The 9,032-nt window shown below is 43.1% G+C and overlaps 1 long non-coding RNA gene across 1 annotated transcript; it reads right to left on the reverse strand.

The window, feature by feature from the left end:
- Positions 1-663: 663 nt before the first annotated feature.
- Positions 664-4,072, reverse strand: LOC104814052. Its single transcript, XR_771849.1, has 3 exons — positions 3,770-4,072; positions 3,305-3,366; positions 664-1,924 (listed from the first exon to the last, which is right to left on the reverse strand). It is a non-coding gene; the product is annotated as an uncharacterized LOC104814052 (long non-coding RNA).
- Between the last annotated feature and the right edge of the window lie 4,960 nt (positions 4,073-9,032).

Below are 9,032 nucleotides of genomic sequence, written 5' to 3' on the forward strand. Positions count from 1 at the left end.
GAGGGGCCCAGCGATATCTCTCTCTTTTACGAGAGGTACAAATCCCGTCTTGACTATCTACAATCCGGCACATGATTCGTTTCGTACCTGATATAGGCCTTTATAGTCCTCCTGTTACGCAGGACGTTTGACGCATTCAAAGCACAAAACTCCTCATGTTGGATTCCGTAGATATCTCAGGTCTAAGGATCCAATCATGGAACCGCCATATGAGATTCAAGTCATGACGCTAGTCCATGTGACAATCTCATGCGGGTCAATCCAGTATTCCGTTCTCCAACGAATACCTATGACTGTGATCGTATCCAATACCTATGATCATCTCTATAATCATCAATCACACATGATACTAGTCTTATTATGTCATCATTCCCATAATGACACAAGACTAGGGAGTTTAGCATCATCATTCATAATGATACATGGATTTCATAACAGATCTAGTATGCAAGAACATGTAATGAATCAAATACTCTCATAAAAACCATAGAAAATATCAATACATCAAATGTATCTGAACAAAGCTCATAAACAGTACATCATAGAGCACTAAACCAACACCAAGTTCTGATCCGGCGGACCAACCCTTATATATTTTTTTTCTTTCTTCCTTCCTCGGTTCGCCTGTCGCCTCCGAGTCCGAACTGACTGAGTTGGTCCAGAGCTGACCAAACTTGGTCCAGCGGACCAACTCAGTTTTCTCCAATTTTGTTCATTTTCTCGATCTTTCCGCACGTGGCGATCCTCGTATCTGCTCCAGGCACTGTACTACTCATTTTTGGTGATTTCGTGACACCTCCATTTAATTATTTATTTTCAAAAAATAATTAAATATCCCAATCGGGTTTTGGGGTATTACAATGAGTACATGAGAACGTGATCCATAATGATGAACTCAATATTTTAAAATGTATAGATACAGGTTTCCCTATTTACGTGAGGACCACAAGTACAATTGTGAGTCCGTATGGTGTATTTACCATCACAATATTTACTCTAGTCTAAACATGTTTTTATTCATTGATGTATCATTTCCTTTCATTACTCATGATTTGATCCATTCACGCATCGATCTCCGGTTGTCTTTGCCTAATCCTTTCCTTCTAATTTATTCCTTGCATACTACATTATCGCTTTTTAGGGAAAAACCCAGAGCATATGGGTCCCTACCCATCGTTCTGTTCGGTTGTTCTCCTAAGTAGTGTATTTGACTACAGCTTTTGAGGATAGCGTTAACTTTCTCTTGTTGGCAATTTGAGGTTTATAAGAAATCACTTCATTTTGTTAAGGGTAGTGGTTTGATAAGAAACAACTCAATACCTTCCTAGCCAACTTTGCAACTATTAACACTTGTATAGAGGGGTCATCTACTAACGTCGATAAGTCTGCAAACATTTTAGGTCCTCCCCCCTTTGCTCTCGACCTCTCCTTTGAGGCGAGTTAGTGCATGCCTTCTGTTGGCAATGTCCCACGGTTACCTCCCATTTTTGGTATATAACGGCATCATTCCCAATGCGCCATGTCCACTCCACTAGGCATCTTGCGACATCAGCTTGCATCACTTACGTACGGTTTTCTTAAAAAAAAAAAAAATTCTTGGACGTGGTTTTGAAAGATATTTTTTTCATTGTAAAACCTTAAGATAATGAGTCGTTCTTTCCCGTGGAAGGAACGTTGCTCTGATACATGGACTAAAACCATCAAAATAATACCAAACAAAAATACAGAAATTTTAAAACTTTTATTTTATGAACATGCATCGGAATAGTTTAATACAACCTTTAATTACCACACGTCCAATCTTAAAATATAACGCAAAGGAAAACATCGTTTTCAAAAATTAGCACAAATCAAATCCGTACATGATGCTGCCTCTCTCAAGTGTTCGTCGTCGTCTAGATATGCTACACGTACTCCTCGTGATCTGAAAAAGATGAAACCACGAGGGCTAAACACAACCGATTAGTGTGTAGCCCGGGTTGAACCCGGTAAACCGTTCTCAACGAGAACGGTGTTAAAACGATAAAACATAAAATATAATAGTTAACATTAAATATATACTCATATCACATCAGAATATCATCAAATTCATTCCTGTATGGCTTCACGCCATAAGGTTAGCCGTGAACCCTGGTCACATCTCATGACCAGGAGCGCCTCACACGCCCGTCACATCTCATGACGTTGGCCGTCGTATTGCACGACCATCAAGTAGGTATGGCTTTGCACCATAGAGTCAGCCATAAACCCTAGTCACATCTCATGACTAGGAGCGCCTCTCACGCCCGTCATATCTCATGACGTTGGCCATCACTTCGCGCGACAATCAAATCCCGTATGGCTTCGCACCATAGGGTTAGCCATAAACCCTAGTCATATCGCATGACTAGGAGCGCCTCTGACGCCTGTCACATCGCATGACATTGGCCTCGCATCGCATGCGACTATATTACAATCACAATCACGCTCCTCTCGTAATGTACGAGTGAGCTTCAACCATAGCATATAACATGCATCATCATCCCCCGACTATAGTCACGTGTATCACGGTATTCGGCCTCACACCATCTTACCATTTCACGCCATGCAATGCTACCCAAAAATAAGCACACAACGATTCACTCGCAGTGTTTATTTCACACGTCTCACCACGCGTATTCATTCAATTTGTTCATTTTTGTCTTCTCTTTCCTCTTAGATTTGGTCCGATTCGGACCGAAATTCGGTCCGTCCCCGCGAAATCGGTTGATCGGACCAATGTTTGGTCCAAAACAGGCCTGGTCCGCCGGACCAGTTTCTGGTCCAGGTCAGAACATGATTTCTCAGCCTCTTCTCCTTGGTCCGGCGGACTAAAAATATTTTCCGGACTTGGTCCGGAGCTGACCAGTTCCTGGTCCGGCGGACCGGAATTGGGCAGTTCGTCCATTCACGTTTTCAGGTTTTTGGTCCGACTCCGATTGCTCATAACTCACTCGTTTCTTAACCAAATCGCGCACCGTTTATTCCTAAATGTTCATTGGGATGTCCGTTTTCATATCCAAGCAGTAGATTATTTAAATATCATATATACATGACGAAAAACGATTCGTAATGCCTATACCTCTAAAAATCGCGATTCTGTAAATTTTCAGATTTTCCACAGTATTCATTTGTTTATATCTCCTTCGTTTCTCAGCCAAATTGAGCACCGTTTATTTCTAAATTCTCATTGAAATGTCCTCTTTGATGCAATAAACGAATCATCGAGATAACACATTCACATCGATGAAAACGAGTTTACACAGACGCAACTCAAGCCACTCACCTTAAAATCGCTTTTAAGTCTCGGTGATGAGTTTCTTTGTTCCAAGAGGGTTTGTTTATCACCTAACATGTATTAATAAGGATTAGAATGAGCCTTATAACAAGATTTGAAGAGGCCAAAGACATTATAAGGGTTCAATCTCTCGGTGCTAACACAACGATGTTTAATCCCTTGCACACATATTTCTCTTTTATAGTTTGAGTTGGGAATGACTATGAAATTAAAAATGAAGGTTTACTGATCTAGAATGAATGCTTAACATTGATTCCTCACAAATAAAAATATTGAAGAGTGGATTTACCCTTTCCTCTATTGAAATGGTGGTTTCAGGTTTGTTTCTTCCGAATATAACTAAAATGGAGTCTTAGGAGCCTAAATTTTGAAGAGATAATGATATGCAGGGAACAAAATGTTAGGTATGAGACTTGAAGAAGGTAAATTAAGCTGGAAATATAGTGATCTTACCATCAAATGAAAGGGAATCGAAAATAGAGTGAAAACCCGAGTTTTTGCACCACCGATAAGCATGTTATGGCGAGAGAATGATCTTTGAACTTTTTGAGCATTATTGTGACGAAAATGGTGGAGTGATAAGGAGAAAATGAAGATGAGAGAGGGATCTGATGGTGCCATTTGAAGGTGACAAAACTGCATTAAACCATATATGCGACTCCATTTTCTTCTTTCCCATTTTCTCCGCCTCCACCGGTGGTACATCTCTCTCTCTTTCTTCTTCATTGTCGAAGCCTTATGTGTCTCTCCAATAATGTTTAGGAGTGGTGTTATTATTGCCTTCTAGTTTGAATCAAAGTGGCTCCTTTGGCCTACGTACCTTTAGTTGGCCATTCCCGACATATGATTGTGTGGGTTTTCCTTTTCTTCTTATTTTATAATGCGCGCAAGACTCTTTATGTCGGTGATCATGTGGGTGGGTCATCAAAGAAGAACAATGATTAAGTACAAAAATCAACTCATGTTGAGTTGTTCTTGTTTCCATCATTATTATTTTATTTGTTATAATTATAATTATAAATATAATTATTTATCTATTTGTATATTTCTTAATTACTATGGCCACATATTGATTATACAACCCAAAGATATACTCGTATTTTAGAATACGGATTTTAGGCTCATGAGACTTGAATCGTATCAATTACGAATTTTGTGGAACTTTTTCGGTTCAACTTGATATAGTTCGATTTTTATTCCATATATCTTTCAATATGAAATTATCATCGTTTATCATATTTCTAGATTTTCGGACATGGGTTATTACAGCACATGTGCCTGTCGGGCTGGACCGGTCGGTATGCCTCTTGGACCGGTCGTGATACACGCCTTGACTCGGAGAGGATGGAACAAGGCCGAATCGCGGTCTCACGCACTTCACGGAGAAGGCTCTCGACTTTCGACTGGGTATGGTGTTCGAAGGGGAAGGGTGGTCCATGCCTCTTGGACCGGTCGTGATACACGCCTTGACTCGGAGAGGATGGAACAAGGCCGAATCGCGGTCTCACGCACTTCACGGAGAAGGCTCTCGACTTTCGACTGGGTATGGTGTTCGAAGGGGAAGGGTGGTCCTTGGAATCAGTCACGGATCAAACGATGCTCGACGTAATTCCGAAAAGGAAGATGGATGGAACGTAGTGGAAGAATAGATAGTGGACCTCGGACACACCAAGGCTTGAGTTCGGACACACCAAACTCGTGATCTCGGACACACCGAAGATCGGGATAAATTTCTGACAAACCGAAGAAGAGTTTATAAAACTCGAAATATTTGAGACATTCTACAAGTCTGATTACAAATGATGCATTACAAGGCCTTTATATAGGCTACAATTCTCAACTACAACATTAAATGATAAGAACATGCAAGAGGGGTAGGAGTCCAATGCATTAAATGAGGTGGCTGGGAAGCTAGTTGTTGAAATTCCTTAATGTTGCATTAAATGAGGTGGTTGGGAAGATAGTTGTTGGAGTTGCCTTGATGATGAAGAAGCTTCCTTTGGATAATTGTCTTGCACTCCAAGCAACTTCCTTTTACTTGGTGGCTTCGATCCGAGGTGGAACTCGGTTGTGGAACTCGGTTTGCCGTTACCTTTGCTCTGTGTTTGCTTCCGCCAAGATCTTCTTTACGAGATGTTGTTAGATCCGATGTCCTCATCAAGTCGGTCCAGACGTCTTGTTTCCCTTTTTCACCGTTTTCTCGTCTCTTTCGCACGTGGTGATGCTCAGACCTTTTCCCGGTACCTTATGTCTATTTTTAAGGTTTTTTTAAGGCCCATCGATCTAATTCTTTTTTTCGGAATTAATTAAATATTTGAATCCGGATTCGGGGTATTACAGGGTCCACCTACGAAATGACTCATTGCGAGTTCCTCATCATATTCTAGCTCTAGCTGGATCCTAAGTCTCATAAACTCAGCATAGTACTCCTCTACCGACCTAGTTCCTTGCGTTATGTGCCTATATTTCCTTTGCAATTCCCCTCTCTTTTATGCGCCTCCTTTTCACTCTTTTGTGCGCCTCCTTTTTACTTTCCTCGGAGAGATATCTCATTGTTGAGACGTGAGAGTGAGCTCCAGCCTTCCATGTCCTTTCTTTGTCCCTCGTCACCTGAGCTTCAGCCTCCATCGTTCTCTTTCACTTCATCGTCGCCGTGCTCTCTGTTCAACCTCTGTTTATCCGTCGTCGTCGTTCTCTTTCTCTCCCTCTGTTCAACTACCTCTATCTTCATCGTCTCTACCTTGCTCTCCCTCTGTTCGACGCCTTCTATGTCTTGGTCTCCTTATATTCGCGGTAAGATTTCTGCATCTAGACCCGTCGCCTCCGTCTTCGCCTTCTGCCTCCGTCTTCGCACAGGTTCTAGTGAGACCACATTGTTGCCTTATTCGACCGGATCTCTCCCTCTATTCGACCGAACCTCCGCCATCGTACAGTTTTTTTTAATGGTGACGGGTTCGGGTGTCACGGATACCCGATCTCGTGTTTCGGGTATCTGAATCTCGGGTACCCGGACCTTATGAGATAGGGACCGAGATATGATGACAAAAAACCCGACGAGACTGAGATCGAGATAAAGATATCTTAAAACATCCGGGTACCCCCGCCCATGCCCAACCCTAGTTTTTGAGATTGTGAGAGTGTGTGGAAGGCAAGAGTGAAGGGAAGTGTCCGAGCAAGTAAGTGTGAGCTGCGTCTGGCCAAGCAGGAGGTGTCAAACATAGGTGAATCGAAGGAATTACGGCGGTGACTCAACAGAAAAGAGGTAGCGTGTGAAATCTGGGCTAACCTCGTCAGACCGGACGGACTGGCTGTGCAGACCGAACGGTGTTGCAACTCTAGACCGATCGGTCTGCCTCCCGGACCAGACGGTCTGACCTTTTTTCGTCACTTTTTTCGCTCGTTTTGGTCCAAACCTTCGGATTAACTCGGTCTAGGTTCGATGTTGAGTTATAGAGTCATTTTCCGGCACCCTAAGGGCTTCCTATGGCTCGGTGTAGGTAATGGTCGTGTATCTCCTGCTAAGAGAAGATAAGAGAAGATACGTACCGAAAAGATGTGGGTAATGGTCGTGTATCTCCTGCTCTGGCTCGCATGTCATGTCCGAGATCCCTTGACTTCTCAAACAACTTTAACCAAGGTAGTCGACGATCTGAAGTGGTTGATCGCGGATTCTGGCATCACTGATAAGTTCAATCTCCTACGGTCGCAACACATGCGAAGGATCCGTGATGTACTTCCGTAACATGGATACACGAAATACATCGTGAATGTGGCCGAGCTCTGGGGGTAACTCCAATCGATATGCTATAGCTCCGACCTCCCCAATCACAGGATAAGGTCCAATGTAACGCGACTTGAGCTTCCCCGTCTTTCCAAACCGTGTGTGCCCTCTAATCGCCTGAACTCGGAGAAATACTAGATCACCCACTGCTATTGTGAAGTCTCTCCTCCTCTGATCAGCGTAAGACTTTTGGCGATCCTACGCGACCTTCAAGTTGGTCTTGATCTTGCAGATAACCTCTGTCATCTCCTCCACAATCTCAAGCCCAAATACACGTCATTTTCTGATCTCCGTCCAACACAAAGGCGTCTTACAAGGCCGCCCATATAAGGCCTCATAAGGTGGCATGTCGATGCTGGCGTGGTAGCTGTTGTTGTACGCAAACTCGCACAACGTCAGATACCTATCCCAAGGAACACCCCACTCCAGAATACACGCTCTCAACATATCCTCGAGGTCTGGATGGTTCGTTCTGACTATCCATCTGTTTGAGGATGATAAGCAGTGCTCATCCTCAGCTGAGTACCCATCGCGCTCTGAATAGCGCCCCACTACCTCGCTGTAAACCGAGGATCTCGATCTGAAATGATCTCACTAGGGACTCCATGCAATTGAACAATCTCGTCTATGTAAATCTGTGCCAACTTATCCACTGTATACTCTTGTCGAATCGGAATGAAGTGTGCGGACTTCGTCAATCGGTCGATGACTATTCAAATAGCATTCTTCTTTGCCGGGGTCGTCGGTAAACTAACCACAAAATCCATCACAATCGAGTCCCACTTCCACTCCGGAATCTCTAATGGTTGTAACTTCCCACTGGTCATCTGTCGCTCTGCCTTTACCTACTGACAGATCAGGCAGTGTGCTACGAATTCTGCGACATCTCTCTTGATGCCCGATCATGTGTACCACTATCTCAAACCCTGATACATCTTGCTGGCTCCTGGATGTATAGCCAATCGAGACTGATGAGCCTCTCGCAAGATATCCTGCCTCAACTCATGTTCTGCTGGTACACAGAGACGGTTATGAAGTCTCAAGTTATGCTCTTCATCCATCTTATACCCTTTCTCACCGTCTTTGCTGATCTCATCGATAACCTTCTGTAAATCAGGATCATGACACTGTCTCGGTATCACTCGTCTCCTGGAACTCGTATCATGATCTGATGGTTGTAATGCTCTAGGATGATCCGTGATATGACATTTTGACTTTGTATTGATTCATTGGTTTATGAATGCATTACTCTTCCCGTTATATGATTGGCATGTTTGTTATATTTCGGTATCCTTGAATCATTAGAGAATGATTCTAAACTCCCTGGTCAGTTATCGTTGTGGGAACAATGATGAATTAAGACTAGCATGAGGTGTGATCCACGCATTGGATGCAGATCACAATCATGGGTACTCGTTGTGAACGAGTGACTGGATGACCCGCATGAGATTGTCACATGGACAGAGTCATGACTTGAATCTCATACAGCGGTTCGTTCTTGGATCCTCATACCAGAGATGTCTAGAGTATCTGATATGAGGAGTGGCGTGTCTTGACTGCGTCAAACGTCGTCTTTAACTAGATGATTATAACGACGTTGATCCGATATGTTCACGAATCATATGGAGATAATAGACATGAAATATGAGACTTGTCACCTCCTTAATAGGAGAGATATCGCTGGGCCCTCTCGTGGAAAGTCAGAATTCGAGCCGTTAATGCCTTGGTTAGATCACCTCTAACTCAATTCTAAGTGGGTGGTCATGGCATCTTGCTAGAGGCTAACTATGACTTGTGGTTCGGGAAAGGTTCCGAAGTCACTACTGCTTAGAATGGGCCTACAGAGTCACATACCACTAGGGATAGACTTATATGTGAAGAATCCGAAGGATGGAAACGAGATTTGACCGAAACGAGCATGTAAAAGAGTTTTCA

The sequence above is a fragment of the Tarenaya hassleriana genome, unplaced genomic scaffold (assembly GCF_000463585.1).
Source record: "Tarenaya hassleriana unplaced genomic scaffold, ASM46358v1 Cleome200, whole genome shotgun sequence".
Classification (NCBI taxonomy): Eukaryota; Viridiplantae; Streptophyta; class Magnoliopsida; order Brassicales; family Cleomaceae; genus Tarenaya; species Tarenaya hassleriana.